This window comes from Myxocyprinus asiaticus, chromosome 31, assembly GCF_019703515.2.
Source record: "Myxocyprinus asiaticus isolate MX2 ecotype Aquarium Trade chromosome 31, UBuf_Myxa_2, whole genome shotgun sequence".
NCBI classification, from domain to species: Eukaryota; Metazoa; Chordata; class Actinopteri; order Cypriniformes; family Catostomidae; genus Myxocyprinus; species Myxocyprinus asiaticus.
Genome location: NC_059374.1, coordinates 36,865,444 through 36,888,065, shown reverse-complemented (window position 1 = coordinate 36,888,065; position 22,622 = coordinate 36,865,444). Strand labels below are relative to the sequence as shown.

General features: G+C 36.1%; 1 pseudogene; it reads left to right on the top strand.

The window, feature by feature from the left end:
- The first annotated feature begins 35 nt into the window (after positions 1 to 35).
- Positions 36 to 22,522, top strand: LOC127422179 (uncharacterized; annotated as a pseudogene).
- Positions 22,523 to 22,622: the final 100 nt, after the last annotated feature.

Below are 22,622 nucleotides of genomic sequence, written 5' to 3'. Positions count from 1 at the left end.
CGTGTATCACTCTTATTGGTTCGTCTTAATGTCGATCACAAAATACGAAACAGTTGTTGAACGGGCTTCGTCGACAATGTAAACAAAATCGAGGATGTGCAGGCACACAATTCGAAAAGTAAGCAGAGACACTTTCCTTAGAAATATCAAAATATGTGACGTATTTATATTGAGTTGTGGTTATTTTGATGTGTTGTTTGTTTTTCATATAGCTTATGGCATATTAATAAGTGTTTTATTTTGAGCTAAACGAGTGTTTAATCCCTTAGTAACGTAAACACGCGACGGTTAAGAGGCAGTTCAGGTTCATGCAACATTCTGATCAGTTTGACATATTAAAACTCTGTCCTCTTTTTCTCAGTGGTGCAGCTGTTTTCTCAAGACAGAATCCATTTCCACCTGATCCTCCTTTGCCCAAAAGCCACTGCAGAACATCTAGAGCAAGAAAAATCCCAAAGCACTGAAAAAAGCTTGTGAGAGGAAGTATTTGCTTTACACTAAATGCAGTATAATAACAATAAACTTCATGTAGCGCCTTTAAAAGTAGCTTCTCAAGGTGCTTTACACAGTAAAAACAAACATATAAGAATACAAAACATTAGGATTAATGAAATATATACACTGGCAGCCAAAAGTTTGGAATAATGTACAGATTTTGCTGTTTCGAAAGGAAATTGGTACTTTAATTCACCAAAGTGGCATTCAACTGATCACAAAGTATAGGCAGGACATTACTGATGTAAAAACAGCACCATCACTATTTGAATAAAGTCATTTTTGATCAAATCTAGACAGGCCCCATTTCCAGCAGCCATCACTCCAACACCTTATCCTTGAGTAATCATGCTAAATTGATCATTTGGTACTAGAAAATCACTTGTCATTATATCAAACACTGCTGAAAGCTATTTGGTTCATTAAATTAAGCTTAACATTGTCTTTGTGTTTGTTCTTGAGTTGCCACAGTATGCAATAGACTGGCATGTCTTAAGGTCAATATTAGGTCAAAAATGGCAAAAAAAGACTCGTCAGTCAATCATTGTTTTGAGGAATGAAGGATATACATTGCTTGAAATTGCCAAAAAACGGAAGATTTCATACAAAGGTGTACACTACAGTCTTCAAAGACAAAGGACAACTGGCTCTAACAATGTCAGAAAGAGATGTGGAAGACCAGATGTACAACTAAACAAGAGGATAAGTACATCAGAGTCTCTAGTTTGAGAAATAGACGCCTCACGTGTCCTCAGCTGACAGCTTCATTGAATTCAACATCAGTTTCATGTACAACAGTAAAGAGAAGACTCAGGGGTGCAGGCCTTATGGGAAGAATTGCAAAGAAAAAGCCACTTTTGAAACAGAAAAACAAAAAGAAAAGGTTAGAGTGGGCAAAGAAACACAGACATTGGACAACAGATAATTGGAAAAGAGTGTTATGGATCTTAAACCCATTGAGCTTTTGTGGGATCAGCTAGACTGTAAGGTGCATGAGAATTGCCTGACAAGACAGCCACCTCTATGGCAAGTACTACAGGAAGTGTGGGGTGAAATGTCACCTGAGGATCTGGACAAACTGACAGCTAGAATGCCAAGGATCTGCAAAGCTGTCATTGCTGCACATGGAGGATTTTTTGATGAGAACTCTTTGAAGTAGTTTAAGAAGTTCTGAATTTTTTTTTCAAATTGTAATAGTAATTTTTCAGGTTATTAATGTCCTGACTATACATTGTGATCGGTTGAATGCAACTTTGGTGAATAAAAGTACCAATTTCTTTCCATAAGAGCAAAATATGTACATTATTCCAAACTTTTGGCCACCAGTGTAAACATGCACATCAAAATACAATTAATAATAAATCAGAAACACGATAAAACATGCATATGAGAATACATAACATAAAAATATAAAAGCAAAACTAAAACAATCAATTAAAAGCTAACCTGAAGAAGTATATTTTTAGATATGATTTTAAAAAGCTCAAAGTATGTGCTTCTCGAATATCAACTGGAAGTGAACGACAATTTAGGAGCATAAGATGAAAAAGCCCCGTCACCCATGGAACGTAAGCGAGTTTGAGGGACAGCCAAAAGACCAGATTGGAAAGAGCGCAGATTACACTTCGGAGTGTATATTGTTAAAAAATCAGACAAATACTGAGGAGCCAGACCATGCAGTGCTTTATATGTAAGCATAAGTATTTTAAAAACAACACGAAACATGACAGGGAGCCATTGCAAGGATTTCAAAATAGGAGTAATGTGGTCACTTGTTCTGGTCCTACTCTGGATTCTAGGTGCTGAATTTTGTATATATTGCAATTTGTTAAGTGTGGATTTAGAGACCCCAACAAGAAGTGCATTACAGTAGTCAATGCTTGAAAAGACAAAGACGTTGATCAGCTTTTCAGCCAGAGAAAAAGATAGCATAGGGCGTAATATTGCAATACTTCTGAGATTAAAAAAAAGGAAGTCTAAACAGTATTCTGCACATGGGGATCAAATGTCAAACTAGCATCAAAAATCACTCCCAAGATTCTTCAGTTTTCTTTGAAACTCAAGAATAGAGCCATCAACAGACATAGTTGTAGTACCAGCTTTACAAATCTGATGAGGATTATTATTGTTACTTATTACTGTTTAGACAGAGAAAATTGTTAGTCATCCATATTTTTATCTCAGAAATACAATTTGAAAGAAAATAAACAGCTACATTTTGACCATGTTTAGAGTGGATGTAGATCTGAGTATCGTCTGCATAAAAGTAATAGTTATGACAGAGTGATCTGAAGAGCTGAGCAAGAGGAAATAAATAAATGCTAAAAAATAATGGGCCTAAAATTGAACAATGGGGGACACCAGTATGAACTAAACCAATCTCACTAAACCAATCTTTCTAAACCATAGAAACAAACTGGCTACGATTAGAGAGATAGGATCTAAACCAGTTTAAAACGGTATCAGAAACACCAAAAACAGTTTCAAGGCAGGTGAGTAAAAGATTGTGATCAACAGTATCAAAAGCGGAACTGAGATCAAGAAGGATAAGAATGGAAAGTGAGCCAGAATCAGATGCTTTTAATAAATTATTGGTGACCTTAATCAAGGCCGTTTCTGTGCTATGGAATTTTCGAAAACCAGACTGAAGGGGCTCAAAGCGATTATTATCAGTAAGGTTATTATGTAGTTGAGAGGTAACAACATGTTCTAGGATTTTTGCCTAAAAAGGAAGATAAGAAATAGGATGGAAGATGTTAAATTGCCCAAATCAGTGTTTTGCTTTTTTGGAACTGGATTTACAGCAGCAAATTTTAATGCTGCTGGCACAACACCAGTGCACAGGGAGTCATTTATTATGCAGAGAACAGCCAGACACAAGGAGTCAAAACAAGATTTAAATAATCTTGTAGGTAGAGGATCAAGTATGCAAGTGGTGGCTTTCATACATGATACCTCTTTAATAAGTGAATCAGGGTCAAAGTGGAAGAAATTAGAAAAACGAGTACCAGAAAAACTGGACAAACAGAGTGGTGAGGTAGAAGTGACAGATGGAGTAAGAATATGTTTACGGGCATAGTCGATATTGTATGTATATGTAACCGGTCCTGCTCGACGCACTCTGAGCGGTATTCGAACCGGCGTCTCTGACAGTGGTGGAAAGAGTACTGATTTTTATTTACTTAAGTAAAAGTACTGATACTGAAGAAATAATTCACTTGAGTACAAGTAGAAGTACTGAGAAATATTATGACTCAAGTAAGAGTAAATAAGTAGTTTGCCAAAAAACTACTCAAATTACTTTATGAAAATTATATTGTATATAGTATATATGCTTCCATTTTTAGAACACAAAGACATTTTGGTTCTTGAAAAAAACGTATGCTTCCTTTCACCAATGATGCATTAAATTGATAAAAAATACTGCCAAAATCATTAATTGCCAATATTATTATGGTTTGAAATAATTGTTTTAAGTGATATTAATCCATTTTTTTCTTTACCCATGATGACAAACATATACTGTGTCACCTATTCCTTACAAAAGCATTCTAAAGTGCTAATTTGGTACTCAAGAACATTGTCTTATTATTTGAACAATTGAAAATGGTTGCACTACCATGCAGAAATCACAATACAGTGGGGACTAGCAGCTTCTAAGTGCCAAAGACCTGCATTGCTGCAAGAGGATTCTTGGACAAACAGAAAATTTAAAGAATACAACATTTATTTAAATAGAAATAGTGTTTGTAACATTCTAAATGTCTCTATACTACATAATGTGCATTGTGACTGATACACATTCCTATTTCAGGTTTATTCTCATTCACATATGTCCAAATATTTTGGCTATTAAGTTAGCATACTGTACAAAACTAATATAATGCAATATCATAGAGGAGGAAATTTATCCTCTATGATATTGCAGCAAATATCCAGATATGGAATGAGATTATTAAGCAAACTGTTATCAACCCCTACATTCCAACTGAATAAAATAAGGCAAAAGGAAACATTTCACACAGTGTTTGGTGAGAGACATGATTGATTCAAACACTAAAAGTGGCTGTTCTGTATATGTATTGTTGTATTACAGCTGTAAGTCTTAATTAACATTATGGCTATTTAACATATTGAGATATTATTATTATGTTAATTGTAGCATTTGGTTTCATTATGTTTTGTGATTTCTTATACCTTCTTTTTAGAACATCCATCTCTTGTGCACTTTGGCCTCTAGCGGGTGAAACAGGGCAGGTAAGTACAGTACAGCACCGTGAGCAAGAGTGTTACCATCTAGGACAGTTAATTTTGAACAAGAGGGGTGAACGGTTACAGAATTTAACGTGGGAGTAAAATACCGAACTGATGCGGATTGATAGAAGGGAGAGACCGTCTGTGCGCACAATAGTGCGAGGAAACGGAAGGCGGGGAAAAATTAAAACTTCATAAACTCATTCAGCTCGCTAGTTTTTGCGTCTCTCCGCTCTCACACTCCGCATGTTACCCTGCCCCCACTCACTCGCTCCCGTTTTCTGGTGCAACATGGAGGACGACACAGCCACAAGGCAAGATAGCAACAATGAGCTGGTTTATAAGAAGAAAAACAATGGCTCAATCATTTGGAGATGGTTCGGGTTTAAATGGTCGGATGAGCAACAGAGTAAGGTAATACGCAGAGAGTGCAATAAACATGTCGCAACACGTGCTGGAAGCACTACAAACCTCTTTCACCATTTACAACAGTGACATAAACTATAGTACAAAGAATGTATTAAACTTCGTGGAGGTCATGCTGTTGCAAGCCGGACTGGAAAGCCTTCTGCCCCAAAACAAACCTCTTTACAAGATTTATTTACTCAGTGTGTGCCCTATGAAAAGAAAAGTGCCAAGTGGCGAGATATAACGGAGGCGGTAGCCTACCACATTGCTAAAGATATGGTCCCTGTTGCAACAGTTGAACAAGCTGGCTTTAAAAAGCTGCTGAAAACAATGGATCAAAGATACGATTTGCCCAGCCGTCACTACTTTACAAGAGAAGCACTACCAAAAATGAACTGTGAAGTCAGATAAAAACTATCCGACCGGCTCGCAAAAGTGACACACTATGCACTGACAACAGATGTATGGTCGAGCAGAACATGCGAGCCATATATGAGCTTGACTGTACATTTTATTGAAGATTGGGAGTTGAAAAGTGTGTGTCTCCAAACAAGCTACTTTCCCCAAGACCACACTGGAGAGCATATGGCTGAAGCCCTGCAGGATGCCCTTACAAGCTGGAAACGATGAAAGGGGACTGGTTGCAATAACAACCGACAACGGGACCAAAATTTTCAAAGCGGTGCAACTGACTAAGTGGCTGAGGATGCAGTGCTTTGGTCACCGGCTTCATCTTGCAATTGGTGAGTATGCTGAAGGAGTTGACTGCGTAACAGTTTTAAATTAATACAAATATATAAATATTATACATATAATAATATAAATATAAAATGTGAAGAGAGGGACTGGTTTAAGTGATGTCAGAACATATTAACGTTTTTGTTATCTGTTAAATAAATAAAAATTTAATAAAGTTAGAAAAATAAAATTAAATAAAAACGTATTCAAAAGATTTTTCTAAGGCATGGATGATGACCGCATCTCTCGGGCTATTTCCCTGTGCAAGAAAATAGTGAGGAGCTTTTCCTATAGCTGGGAGAAAAGGAGAGAATTGGCTGAAGCTCAGATTCAGCTGGGTCTGACCACTCATCAGCTCATAACTGAGTTCGCTACGAGATGGGGAACAAGGCAGCAAATGATTGAGAGGGTTCTGGAGCAGCAGGGCGCCCTTGCCAAAGTCTTGTCCGCTGACAAGAAATCCAGGCATCTAGTCCTTACCTGGCAGGATATAGAGGTCCTAGAGGTGGTCCAGAAGGCTCTCAAACACCTTCAGGACTTCACAGATGCTCTGTCTGCTGAGGACTATGTTACTCTCTCATATGTCAGACCTGTGCTTCATCTTTTTAATACAAGTCTCCTGGCACATGATGAGGGACCACCATTGTGGATTATCTCAACACAAAGTATGCTGACCCAGCCACTAGTGACAAGATCGACATGTTGAAGCGCAAAGCTGTCTCTGCTGGCTGATCAGAGATGCTTTCGGCCTGTGCCCACTGTGTCCATGCCTGCAAACCAAGAGGAAGCAGCATTTGTGTCACCACCAGTTAAGAAGACACTCTCAAGCTTCTTTAAGAAGAGCACAGCCACCACCAGCACCAACCTGACACAGAGGCAGGCTATTGAAAATGAACTTTCAAGATACTTAGAGTCAGTCAGTGTAGAGAGTGATACAGATCCTCTCAAGTGGTGGAAGGAATATTACATTTTCTTTCCAGCACTGAGCCACCTGGCAAAGAAGTATCTTTGTGTCCCAGCCACCAGCACACCTTCTGAGAGGGTTTTCAGTTGCAGTGGTAACATTGTAACCTGCCACAGGGCATCTCTCAAGCCTGAGTCTGTTGATAGGCTAGTGTTCCTTGCACAAAACTTGTGAGAAAACTACAGAGCTACACACAAGGAAAGGTTTTGTGTTCAGATCAGTAGAAAACTAAACTACTTTCTCAGAGCAAGTAGTCCAGTTTATATTTTATGTTTACTTATTCATTGTTATTTGCACAGGACAGGAAAACCTGTATTTTGCACTCTTTTTTTTTGTTCTGTCTTCGTTATTATGTTAAATAACGGAAGAGATATTCTCAGAGATGTGCATATTTTTATTCAGTATATTTTATAAAGATTTTTTATTTACATTTGATATTTGCAAAGCTGTGTATCTTGTTCAGCAGGAAAGGATAGCCTGTATGTCTACTTTTTCAATCAGTCTGTTATTGTGTTAACAACTGAAGGAGTATTGTCAGAGATGTGACTATTTTTGTTTTATATATTTATGTAATTTTTTATTTACACAGCTGTGTGTATTCTCAAACAGGAAGAGGAACCCTGTATTTGCATTTTATTTTGATCAATTTCTTATAAATAAAGGTGTTTGTGACACATGTAGTTGGCTTACAACTGAGAATTTAACCCACATAAACAATATCGAGATATATATTGTATATTGCCATTCAGCCCAAAAATATCGAGATATGACTCTTGGTCCATATCGTCCAGCCCTAGCGGCCTGAAAATTTTAGTCTCGTGCTGATGGAAAAATCCAAATTGAAGATTTGTTGCTATGTTTTATTTATTTTATATTGAATTACATTTTCTTGTTATTTGGCATGACATTTACTTGGGTAGAGTGAGAGTGAGAGTTGGCAGCCCTGTCTATGTTACGATAATGAACAAACACAATCTGTTTTAACTAATAACATCATTGAATACTTCACTCAAACATTCACAGCGTATGTTGGAAAAAAGTATGCGAACCCCTAGGTTAATGATGTCAACAAAAGCTAATTAGAGTCAGAAACTGGCAAACCTAGCATCCAATTAATGAAACAAGATTGGAGGTGTTGGTTAGAGCTACTTTGACTTTTAAAAAGCACTCAGACATTTTGAGTTTGCTATTCACAAAAAGCATCTGCTGACGTAGACCATGCCTTACAAACAAATAGATCTCAGAAGACCTACGATCAAGAATTGTTGCTTTGCATAAACCTACAATGGGTTACAAAGTTATTTCGAAGAGCTTTCGATTCATCTGTCATTCATTCACAGTTAGACAAATTGTCTATAAATGGAGACAATTTAGTACTGTGGCTGCTATCCTTAGAAGTGGCTGTCTAGCCAAGGTGACTCAAAGGGCACACCACAGAATGCTCAGTGAGGTAAAAAAGAACCCTAGAGTGACAGCTAAAGACTTGAAGGAATCATTGGAACTGGTTAACATCTCTGTTCATGAGTCTGCTATACGGAAAACATAAAACAGGCATGGTGTCCATGGCAGGACACCACAAATGAAGCCGCTGATTTCCAACAAAAACATTGTTGCGTGCCTGAAGTTTGCCAAAGTCAAAGACCACCTTGATTTTCCACAAAGATACTTGGAAAATGTTTTGTGGACTGATCAAACTATGGTTTAATTGTTTGGGAAGAACACACAGAACTACGTATTGCATAAAAAGGGCAGAGTATACCAACATGAAAAAATCCTAACAGTGAAGTATGGTGGAAGGAGCATCACGATTTGGGGATGCTTTGCTGCTTCGGGGCCTGGACCGCTTGCCATCATCAAGGGAAAAACTAATTCCCAAGTTTATCAAAATCTCCTACAGGATAATGTCAGAGTGGCTGTGTGCCAGCTGATGCGCAGTAGAAGCTGGGTGAGGCAGCAGGAAAATGATCCTAAACATCAAAGTAAATCTGCTACAGAATGGCTTTAAAAAAAGAAAAGCCACCTTGCCCAGACAGAGCCCAGACCTTAACCCTATAGAGATGCTGTGGAATGACTAAAAGAGAGCCTTTCACACCAGACATCCTAAGAATTTGGCTGAGCAGAAGCAGTTCTGTGAGGAATAATGGTCCAAAATTCCTTCTGAACGTTGTGCAGGTCTAATCCGTAGCTACTGGAAACGCTTGGTTGAGGTTATTGCTTCCAAAGGAGGATCGAACATTTATTAATACCAAGGGTTCACTTACTTTTTCCACAGCACTGTGAATTTGTAATGGGATATGTTCAGTAAAGACATGAAGGATTATAACTGTTTGTGTGTTGTTAGCTTCAGCACATTGTTGTTTGTATATACTTTTGACACTGATGAAGATGAGATCACATTTTATGACCAATTAATGCAGAAAACCAGCTAATTCAAAAAGCGTTCACATACCTTTTCTTGCCACTGTAAGTGTTCTTTATGCATAAAATACCCAAATGACCTTCTACCTAATATGCAGTATTCACTATTACTAACATTTTTTGTCCGGCTCTATTAAGTTATTCAAAAAAGCATTAAAAATGCAAATCATACAAATCTTCTATGATGAACCTGTTTTCATTTACTGAGTTCAAAGTCATTTTGATACTTTTTTCTGTGGCTTAAAGTATAAAATATCATGTGGTATAATCGACTAAAGACCATAAAAGATTAAAGTCTTAAAAAAATAAATCTTGGCGTGAGTAGTGCAGAATAATCTTTCATACAATTTTCTTAAAAGAGAGAGAGAGAGAACTGCTTAAGACCTGTGTGTGACTTTTTTTATGAAAAGTCATGTTTTGTTCAGAAAACATTATCAGAGAAAACTAGTTCGTATTATTGACTCAAACATTAATGATATTTGGAAAAGTCATTAATTAATAAATGTTTTATTATTATCATAATGAAGCCAAATTGGACTCATTTATTTGAACTTGACGTGTGTTTTAAGCTAGATTTTAAAAGATTTACTTTTTATAATTTTATCAACCTTAATTCAGTAGGTAGTAAGCAAACTTTCAATCCTAAACACATTCTGAACCTTTTCCTGTCCCCAGTCACATGATCTCCTCTGAACAGCAATAACAAGTTATCAGTTATGATCCAGATCACCCAATGCGATTAAAAACTGGTGCAAAATCCTAGCAACGTTACAATAACTAAGGCTGTAACTTGCGATATCGAATTAGTTTTCTCATGTGGTTTTTCTCCTTTATTCTTTGCAGGCCTTGAGTCCTGTCCGATTTGTGCAGCCACTCAGTCCTCCAGATCCTCCAACTCAAACGTCACATCTGAGAACAGAGGGCCAGGTCTTCCATGAAAGATCACAGTTTCCTTCTCTGCCCTCCAATATCTACAGAACACCAGTTTAGCTTCTCAGAATCCTGGCCATGTACTGACCTGAGTTGTTCTGTGGTCAACACTATGTCTTCTCCCCACCCTGAAGCTCAGTCGCACACCGTGAGAAACATGGTAGCAACAGTGACAAGTGGACAAGAACCCTGCTTTCTTGCAAAGTATGAGAAATTATTGAGCTCAGCACAAGTGTTATAATCAACAGGATGTGGTCATTTAGTTCTGTAGTGATTCTGATGATTAAACAACTGTTTGAACCCTTCCAAAACATTTTAGCAATTAAAACATTTAGCTTTTTCATGAAACACCAACAGAACCCATTTCTGTGTAAATCGTATGCATTGTGGTGTCAAAAAAAACAATTGCATACATTTCTGAATTGAATTATGTATGATTGGATTTACACATAATTGTTTTCTGTTGTGTTTCAAGAATAAGGCCAAATGTCTTTTTTCCTCTGTATTTTTGGAGAATTTCTGTACAAGTCTTTTTAAAGGACCTCCAAGGACTTGCATTAAAAGAAGAGCAAAACTTTGTCTAATGTTATGTTGCAACAGTTGCTAAGGTATGATTGGTAAATAACGTTTTAAGGCGCGGATTTGCAAAGGGGCAACAATACAGCTTTAAAGTTTACCCATTAAACGTGTTGTTGTCAATAGTAGTTTCAGTTAGGCCAACCGTTCATTTAGCAATAAACCACAAAATTGATATGTCAGCAGTTTAGCTTCCATAATTTAGGGGGATGCTGGTATTCTAGAGAAATGTTGCCACATTTGATGATGCACAGTCCCAGTGGGTCAAATGTGTTGTGCTCAGGCTTTTAATGTAGTCTTCGTTTACCTTTATGTTTACATGCAGTCTTTAATTGTTTAAAGGTATGTTGTTGCTTTTCCGTTATGTGACATCCTTCTTGCAATGAAATCTTTTTAAGGTACATTGAGTGCTTCCGTTTCGGAAAGCCACAGAGTCGAGAGGAATGACAGCATCAGGCCATTGAGGAAGAAGAAGACCAGCTGTTTCGGTGGACTTCCACATCCCATCCCTCCAGTTCAACTCCAACTCAAACATCAGAGAAATATACCAGAGGTGTGCAAACCCAGTTATTTAATTCTGGACCTACTGTAAAGTAAACATGAGATCAGAATTGACCCTATTTACTTTCTTAATACATATTCCTGGTCATATGATGATCCTGATGATCTCAGTAAATATTGGTACATGATTGATCAATTAATTAATCACCACATCATGTGATTAATTCGATTAAAAATATTAATCGATTCACATCCTATATGTATATATATATATATATATATATACATGTGAATCGATTAAACAATTAACTAATCACAGTTTTCTGTAATCACAATTAATCATGGTATATGGTACATTAAAATATAATCAAATATATTTACCTTATATTTTGCCTATAAATTTAAGCGTACATTGCCAATGCATTATTAGACACTACACATACAGATATAAAACAAACTGAATGCTGAAGTTTCATTGGCTGAATTTTACAATCTAAAAAATATTATTTTCTCTGGCTCTGAGCAAGTGACCATTTTCCAATAGTACAAAGAAATACAGCAGCTTGCCCTAATCTCTCCCACACCTGGCTCACCGCTTGCGTGTTAAGTCTCCATACAGTAAAGCCACTCCTGTGTTTATTATGCCTGGGACCTGCGTCGTGCTTAATGAATAAGCGTCCACTGCTCCACACAATCAGTTTCTGTGCTAGGATGTGCAGTCGAGTCGAGCATGTACCTCCTGGAAATGTATTTATGTCAATTTTATCCACAGAAAGTGAGGGAAAACACTAGTGAAGTTTCAGGAAGTGAAAAAAAAAAGGTCACTGCATTAATTACGTACATTTTTTCAATGCGTTAAACAGTCGCAGTCCCAAAAATGAATACATTAAGTTCCCCAGCCCTAATATATATAGCACAACTTTATTTTACTGCATTCAGCAGCAATCAATCGAAAATATTTTATAACACATCTTACATGGCACATTTGCAAGCTTAGTTGACACTAAAGCTGGATATGACATAAGCCAGATACATTTCTTTTACATATGCAAATTTGTCCAAATCATCTGATATTCAAATTTGCTGAGCTGAAAAGGCTGTTTTTCCTGTGTGTGTGTGTGTGTGTGTGTGTGTGTGTGTGTGTGTGTGTGTGTCAAGTCATTTTTATTTGTATAGCGCTTTTCACAACACACATCGTTTCAAAGCAGCTTTGCAGGAAAAAATGCATTAACAATAAACTAAAATAACATAAACTGTAATATCTATAAAGTCTTAGTGTGATCATTGTGTAGTTTGATTAAATATGATTGTAAATTGTGTGTAAAAATTAAATAATAATTGTATTTAGAACCCCTATAAGCAAGCTGAAGTAGTCTATGTACTGTGTGTGTGTGTGTGTGTGTGTGTGTGTGTGTGTGTGTGTGTGTGTACTTTATGTGCTATAGAACCACTTCATGAAGGATGGTCCTACCAACACCCACAGTCCCATCTCAAAGCCACTACATGCTGAAACCCCTCTGTCTCCTGCTAGAGGTGAGCTCGACCTCAGTATGCTGGTGAGTTTTGCTTAAAAGTCAGCCAATGTCATTTTAACAACATATTAAGGATTTCTTTAAGAGTCCGGTCATTTATATTGTGCAGTCTGTTGTTAGCAAATTTTCAAGTACCTAATTACTTTAATGTATAATGTATTAAATATTTACTTTGCATTAAATTAACAATGCAAGTTTTTTCAGAAAAATCTAACTTGAGAGTTATTGTTTTTTTTTACCAAGTATTAAAATAATACAGTTACGATTTTCACAAAACATATTGTACCAAAGCAGCTGCACTAAAATCATGCCACATAACCAGTGAGGAAGCTCAAAGGCAACTGTGGGGATGAATAAACTTGCTAGAGAGATACAAAAATCTATGCAGATTTGTTTTTATATTTCTTACTGTTAAGAGGCTTTATAAAATAGTATTTTCTTTCTCACATTTTTTGTTGATAGACTGTGTGGTTGATGACTGTTTCCATCTAGTGGTGGTAGCTGGAAAATCTTTGAGTGTTCTTTATTTAGAGCGCTACCATTGATGGAATTTTATGGCTCTAAAAATGCCTCGGCATTTAAGGAAGAAGAACTCGCTTGCATATAATACCACACGGATATGAAGTGTCTGTTAAGTGTCAAACTTTATGTATTTAAAAATTCTCCAGAAAGAGCAGAGAACTGTTATGCAACCCTTGGCATAGTTTCCCAGTTTTGAATTACAGGAACTCATTCGTGGTCTTGTCTTCCGAATGATTGAATGTACCTGATGGAAACTTTCCCAGCCAGGTTGTCCGTAAATGTCGGTACTAGGCTTTGAAGCATAGCTGTATTTGACATTTATGGTTAAAGTTATTACTAGTGACAGGATTACTAGTGGTGCTTACTAAGACTAATACTTTGCATTTATTTTTACATTGCTCATACTTTTGAACAATTTGAACAAAACCCCAATGCTACGTATTATGTTTCGCTGCATAACTTGTCCTGCACCATTTGCTCTATGGACATTATACCTCAAATGATGCGGCTTGTCAAGGAGAGTTCTGCTATTTCTTTTTTAAATGTTCCGTTTTTTTATCTTTGCCTGGAGGACGATACAACAGGCAAAAAAAACAACAAAAAAAAAAAACATTACTGAAACATTTCGCATTTATTCATTTAACAGATGCTTTTATCCAGTGTGTCTTTCAAAAAAACACCCTAACAACATACTGCAACTACAGGAGCGGGCCAGTCATTTATTGCAGAGGAGGTAAAACCCTCACCACACATAAACACACACTCACCCTGACCAGTGCAGAGGAAATGTCGTTTCACGTTGATAAATGACTAATGGCACGTTGAATGTGTCATTACTGAATGTTCAGGGTGGAAACCAAGCCTATGTATGTGTTGCACAATTAAGAGCTACAGTACAGGGTGTTTTAGAAACACAATGGCATTTCATTTAGCTATTTTTTTTTTTTTTTTTTTTTTTTTTTTATGAGATCAGAGATGTCTTAACTCATAAGCATTTAATGTATGTGTTTTCAGTGAGCATTCTCTCAGCAGTGGATCAATCCCTATCAGTTCTGAGGGTCTGGGCTGCTCTGATTTTTCTTCCCCAGTATGCACTGATGAGCCTGTCCGCAGACCTGTCATGCCGATCTTAATGGATTCAACCAACTGAAAGTCACAGGTGTAACACATAAAAGCAGCTTGACACATTAAGTGTACATTTTGCAACCTGCCACATTTATCTTTTTAGTGCATCTTTGTAATTGCATAAACACATCTTCCTTATCAGATTAAAATGCACAGACGCCTCTAACCACAGGTTGAGCTGAAAGTAGGAAAAAAAATAAGTAATTTTGTAGACACTTTCTCTTGACTTCAGTTCAGTGAAAAGACACTGAAAAAGAAGTAATAGGCAATTTAGTTTGAATCATATCAGAATCACTTTTATTAATCTTATATTATTTAACCCTTGTGTGTCAATTTAAAAAAGTTACTCAGAGGTCCTTAGAGGACAAAAATGTCTGTGTCAAAAAACTGCCATAATATTTTTATATGAATATAATTTTCCACTTTCAGTGAGTTAATGTTTTTAACCAACATCAGTCCTGATCATAACCACCAAACATTCGTTCATTTTCAAAAGTTTAACCCTTTAAATGCCAGTTTGTTTATATAATGCCACTGTTGTTTTTTATGGGAAACAAAATATATTATTTTCCATATACTAAATGCTAAGGGGAATTTATATATATATATATATATATATATAAATATATACATATAATTTATTGTTTATTTATTTTATTTTTTTGGATTATCACACTCTGGGATATGTCAATGATTAGTAACAACATTGATTTTGATCCATTTATTTTTTGTGCAGTGTTAGATTTAAATAAAAAACTCACACTCAGGACCCTAGACGACAAAAATGTCTGCATCAAAAAACTGCCATAAAAATATTATATATTAATATTATTTTCCACTTTCACTGACTTAGATTTTTTAACCAACATCACTCCTGATCATAACTACCAAATATTCATTCATTTTCAAGATTTTAACCATTTAAATGCCAATTTGTTTACATAATGCCACTGTTGTTTTTTACACACACACACACACACACACACACACACACACACACACACATACACACACACATTTCTCAATACACACATACAAAACGCACTCTGTCTCTGGCATCCATACCAACACACCCACACAATTTTAGCTGCATCATTTATTCAGTTGGCCTGCAGTGCTCTATAATACAGCAAACAGAAAATAGGAGAAAAATATATTTGCTCCATAGGCTAAACATGAGAAAAATGGCGCCATCTGGTGGAAAATATTAAAAACGTACATTTTGAAGCCAGGGCTCCAGAATGAAAGCATAATATCATAGAATTCATGATTTTATGCTTTAATGGCACTGGGATAAAATATTGCAGTTTTAATGGGTTTCAATGGGGACATTTTTATCCTGAAGGTCCTGAGTGTAACTATTTTTTGTACACAGTGTATTATACACAGGTTGAAATATCAAAATACCCCCAAAAACACACACCTTTGGCAAAATTTATGCCGTTGGCATTAACACAGCCAAAATGATCGAAAAAGCAAAAATGAAAAAGACAAAAATGTCCCGAAGGTCGCACAAGGGTTAAACTATTTGGATAATCTTATAAAGGGATAATTCACACAAAAATTAAAATTTTGTCATAATTTACACTAAAGGAGTTGTTAAGCAAAATGAAAGCCTCAGTCAACATTCACTTTAACTAAATGGAAAAAAAAAAAAGATACAGTGAAAGTGAATGGTGACTGAGGCTAACCTTCTGCCAAAAACTTCTTTTTGTGTTTCACGAAAGTGATAAAGATTTGGAACATCATGAGGGCATGACATTTTCTTTTTTAGGTGGACTATCCATTTAAATATGTTTTGTTGGTAACACTTTACAATAAGGTTCTATTCGTTAACATTATCTAATGGATTAGGTATTATCTAACTGATCTTGTTAACTAATGTTTACAAATGGAACCATATTGTAATGTGTTACCATTTTGTTTTAGTTTGTCAGGTATTAACATTGTTACACTAAAAACTTTTTTACCCTCTGTCTCTTTAAGTGGTTTTAGAGCACAGTTTGTGTGAGGGAACATCTTTTCCTGCTCCCTTTGCTGTTGGTTCCATGGGGTCAGCTGTCCGCCACAAAGATGACATCCTTTTCAGTGGCGTCTAAGGAGGAAGATGGAACAAGCCAGACAGAGATGTCAGGAAGCCCCTTCCCACAGTTCTGTTCTCCATATACCCTTGACACACACTCTGGGACCAGACAGGTGAATAAATATCAAGGTTGATTCTGTTTCAAACATCTTAAAAAGAGCAAATGCACATACATTCTAGAAAATAATGTTGCAAAAACATCTGCTAACCATCGTTTTAACATTCGACAGGGAACATTTTGCTTCTTGCAGATACTGTAACCAGTGCAAATTTGTACAGTTTTTTGTTTTAGTTTAGTTTTAGTCATAGTTTTCAGTTTGACAAAAATGTCCTTTAAATTTATTCAATATTTCATTATGTCAAATGTATTTATTTTATTTATGTTTGTTTTACTCTAAATACAGTGGTACATCATTTTAGTCAACGAAAATAACACACTTTAGTTGATGAAATTACAAAAACGGGTGTCAAACTGTTTATAAACTGATTAATAAACAAATTAATTTAAACATGTATCAAATATATAAAAAGATCTCTTGAAATAATAGCATATCATCAATATACTGAAATAGGCCTGTTAGCTACTTTTTAGAAGTTGCTGTATTCTGAATTCTTCATGTTTTTGGAGACTGTTAATAACTTTCAGAGTTTTGCCACTTTAGGATATTGCGTGATTTTACAGAAACCATGTATACACTAGGAAAATTTAAAAACTTAATTTCTACGATTAATAATTGACTGTTTAAAAAATGTAAGCAAAGAATGCAGTATTCATTTTTCTCCTCTTCCTGAGGCTAAAATTACCATATATGAATTTCAAGGCGGTACACGCTCTACTCGACACTCGAATCTTAGCACAGCTATTGAAAGTTTTGAAACACTCATTCTTTATTATAATTTTTTTTTTCACATTTTAGAATAATAGTAAAGTCATCAAAACTATGGAATAACATAAATGGAACTATGGGAATTATGTTGTGACTAAACAAAATCCAAAATAAATCAAAACTGTGTTATATTTTAGCATCTTCAAAGTACTCACCCTTTGCCTAGAATTTGCAGACATGTACTCTCGACATTTTCTCAACCAACTTCTTGAGGTATCACCCTGGGATACTTTTTAAACAGTATTGAAGCAGTTCCCATCTATACGCTGGGCACTTATTGGCTGCTTTAAGTCATCAATTTCAAAAACTTTTTTTTTTTTTTAATTAAATTTTAGATATATATAATGAAATAAATTTATATGGTAGCACAATTATATTTTTGTCTACAAAACTAATTTCAAACATTTAAGAATACGCCTTCAGATCAAAAGATTTTTAAGATCATGTGAAACATTTAAGTCAAGTGTTTCAAAACCTCTGACCGGTAGTGTATATATAGTTTCTGTAGATGTTTTGTGCACTTGTAATATCTGTGTTATTTTTTCTCATCTTTTCGTCAACAGTATTCTTTTATTAAAATCTGTAAATCTTTGTCATGATGCATCTTTTTTTGTTTCCTTTGTTATTGTTGACGTTATCAGTAAACCCTTAGTCAGCAAACATTTTCATCAGTAATTTTGTTGGTGAGATTAACACTGCAGATGAGCAAACATTCTTAAAATGACAATCCACAAAATAGCATAGCTGTGCTCTTGTCTAGACTATTAGTTCTCAACTGGTTTTGCTTCAGGACCCTGATTTAACATTGAACATTGAATGGCTGCCCAACACAACACCAAACCTGTTACCTGTATTTAATGCAATCTAGTCATATATTCTTTTAGTTTAAATAGTTTTTCTGATGGTTTGAGGAAGAAGGCATCATGCAGCCTCTCCTTGTTGGCATCTGACTAATTTGGTTAGCTTCTACCAAGAAACAGATTCATTTATAATACTGAAGAGTTTGTTTGGACGCACAGCTTTTGACATCAACAACAAAAGATTTGGGAAGCGTTCTCTACTCCCATTTTTAGAAAATGATAAAGCTGTTTATTTTGCTATCCTCAAGGCACCCACCAGTTTAGAACCACTGCACTAGACCATTACCTTAACATCATGCAAATGTAAACAAATTCGTGAACTTCAATACATTTATGAAAATGTCCTACTGGTTTTTATTTCAGAAGTCACGCGACAGACTCAACAACATGACCCTTCTGAGAGCAAATTGCTCATTCACATCTGTCTCCTTTGCTAGTCTTGATCCTCCAGTCCCTGAGTTAGTTCTCCCTATTTCAAGCTCCAGTGTCTCCAGACTCCAGACTGATGCCTCATCCAGGCCCAGAAGCAACCTGACCTCTATATTCGACCCAATCTCCTCCCCCAGCTCTCGGGGGAGAGTGTCACAAAGAATCTGGAAGTACCTTCTGTCCTGCCACCACATAACAGAACACAAGTCAGCTATGTGGGGACTGCAGCAGAGAACAGCAGAAGTCCTCTTCTCTATCTCCACAGACTTCTGATAGCACAGAGGAGTGGTGGATAGCACCTCGGGTGAAGAAAGGCACGGCACTCAAAGGGAAAACCGTGAATGAGACGTGAGAAGACTGCGCCTTCAAGCCGAAAGTAAAAGTCTGATCGGTACTTCAGATGTTATGTCTTGTGTTTCTATGTCCTGGCATGACACTGATAATTAAAGCTGAAGCATGTAATTTCTGCGCCACTAGTGTCACCAAACGGAATTGCAGAAATATTAATTGTTTTGAAACTACTCTCCTAAATACTCCCTCCTCCCCCCCCTCCCCCATCTGCCTTTGGTTAAAAGATAACAGATCCTTGTCTCAAACACACACCATTGGTTGAGTAGTTTTTGCTGTCTCAGGCTGGCTGGGACGCTCAAACAAATAGCGCAACAGATTAGAGAACCACAGTGTTTACACTTTTCAGGGAAATCATTCTACAAATGACTGACTTACAGTTGTCTCGCACATTAGGCTAGGATAGAGTATTTTAACGTGGGCAAAATTACAAACATCAGCTCCTGTAGCTCAACTGATGGCGTTCGCAATGCTAAGGTCATAGGTTCGATTCCCATGGAAAACACAAACTGAATAAATGTATAACTTTAATGCTCTGTAAGTCATTTTGATAGAAGCGTCTGCCAAGTGAATAAATGTAAAATGTACATGTAGTGGCACTAAATGGAATTACCAAAAATACTTTTAAGGGTAATCAACCTACTAATATCTTACTTATAAATTCATATTTGGCTGGGATAGGAGATAGTATTTTAATATTGAAACAATTACTTCAGCTTTAATCATCTGTACATGCATTGTTGTTTAAAATGGTTGTTTATTGTTATTGAAATGTTCAATCTCTTCTGTATGTCTGTGTAGGCAGAGTGTTGAGCAAGGCAGCAGTCCAATGAGGGATAGACATTTCAGGGGTCATGAAGGGTTCAGTCACAGAGCTGAGGAGCCACGTGCAAAAATCAGGTGGCAAGAAGAGGGGGAAAGATCAACAGGAGGAGGACGTTCGAGATCGAGCGCCACCACCCTCACCAATACACAATGCTCTGGGACAGGTTTGTGTGTTACATTTACTGCAGTGGCCTCAAAAATGTATTTATACATTTAAACCACACTTTAAATATCATTGCAATAGAAAACAAAGCATAAAAATCAAGTTTTGTCTGCACACAAATAATGCTTGACTTTTTGTAAGAACCATTTTTGCAGTTACTTTTAACCAGCAAAGTTGATTTTTAAAGGCTATGTGAAGTCAGTTCCCCATAAGTTCTAATTGTCCACTTCAAATGCATTTTGTCTTCATTTTGAACAGTATCTATTGATTTATAATTTAAATCCTAACAAACTTCTTTTTCTGAAATCTTTTGCTTGAAAAGTGTATTTTTGCTGTCTTCAAAATAAATTCCACTTGGCTATATATTTTGTTATCTAATGTATTGACTTGGTTGTTGCCACTGGTGGAGACACTGTTGTTTCAATACTGAAGCTGTTGATACAAATCCTTCCCTTGCTGAACAATGTCACTTAGTTAAAGGGACAGGTTACCCAAAAATGAAAATGTTCTCATCATTTACTCACACTCTTGCCATATCAGATGTGTATGACTTTCTTTCTTCTGCTGAACACAAACAAAGATTTTTAAAAGAACAACAGGGTCCAAAATTTGAAGCTCAAAAAAGCATATACATGCAGCATAAAAGTAATCCATATGACTCCAGTGGTTAAATCCATGTCTTCAGAAGGGATACGATTGGTATTGGTGAGAAGCAGATACAATATTTAATATATAACATTTAATTTAAAAACAATATTCAAGTCTCCTTTTTTGCTATAAATTCTCTCTCCTGCCCAGTGGGTGGAGATGCCTTTATGTGCTTTTTGAGCTTCAAAGTTTTGGACCCTGTTGACTTGCATTGTATGGACCTACAGAGCTGAGATATATTATTCTAAAAATCTTTGTTTGTGTTCAGTAGAAGAAAGAAAGTCAAACGCATCTGGGATGGCATGAGGGTGAGAAAATGATGAGAGGATTTTCATTTTGGGTGAACTGTTCCTTTAAGTAAATGCAGTTAAAATGTTAATTCAATGCTTATTTTGAAAACGGCCGATGCAGCCATGCATGAAACCTTTACACATATTAGACTACTGAACAGTAGTTCTTGGCATTAACAGGTTGTCTCTGAGGTGCTCTTTTCCAGTGCAGATTCCCCAAACCAGTGCAAGACTCCCAAGTTTTTCAGATTCCACAACATATACCCTACCTCCACCACCACAATCCCCTGTTGCCTCTCATTCTAGTGTACAGCAACCCTTTGAGGTCATAGATCAGCTTATGCAGAATGTAGGAAGGCTGCAGTATTGACATTCATATACTTGTTTTAAACTGTGATGACGTTGATATGACAAGTCATGTTAGGGTTGCATGATGTAGCCTGAACCTGTTAAACAGCAGGTTTGCCCCTTTAAAAGTTCATCAAGTACAACAGAATGTGTATTTTCAGCATTATAGATGTTTTTAAAAAAAAATGTTTTTATGTATTTTCATATAATTGTTTCCCCCTTAAAAACACTGAAGAAAGTTCTGTGGACTGAAGTTTCCTTTTTACCGTTTTTGCACTGTATTTATATTATATCTACAGTATTTACAACTCTCCAGTACAATCAATTTGACCGCAAAGCAAATGTCTTCAGGTTATTCGTTTCATTATTAGACTTTGTGTGTGACAATTAAACAGTCTCCATTGCTTCATTTTCTTCAAATCAGCATTCTAAAATATGCATATTTTTTGTAGACATTATCCATGGATTTTCCATTTGAATATCCTGAACTCACAATCTTGCACACGGATTCAGACGGACAGGAGTTTGAAGATGATCCCTTACTGCAAGTCCTCAGAGCGCAGAGGGAATGGGTGAAGGAACAACTTTGGTGAGAAAATTGACAGTTTAGCTGTTAAAGACATCATTTAATATTTGACTTAAACCTGTATCAGTCATATTCTACTCTAAACAAGTCAGACCAAATGCTAAAATGTTAAGACTAACATGCAATTTTATAGTTGAACTGTAAATTAATTTATTTTTTTTGGTAAGACTTTACAATAGGGGGCTATTCGTTAACAATAGTCAGTGCATTAGGTATCATGGATTAACATTGAATAATACATTTTTACAGCGTTTTATTAATCTTGGCTGATGTTAAATTATGAAAATACAGTTTGTTAATTGTTAGTTAATGTTAGTTCATGATGAATTAACTAATGTTAATGTAGTCAATTTCTAATTTAAAAAGTGTATTATTATATGTTCAAATTAACATTAACCAAGATACAGTATTTAAGTGTAAATTTACAATATTATTCATTGTTAGTTAATGTTAAATAATGGTGTGTACTAATTTGTTTTTTTTAAATACAACCTTCTTGTAAAGTGTTACCATTTTTATCTCTCTCTCTTGCAGTGAGGTTGATGTGATGCTCCAGCAGCTCCTCCCATTGGCTCCTCCCACAGGCACATGATTAATATATGAAGATGCAATATTTCAAACAATCATGTTTATTTTTGCGACTACTTATGTTGTTTTAATATGTGGTGGATTTAAACGTGTACAAATGCATT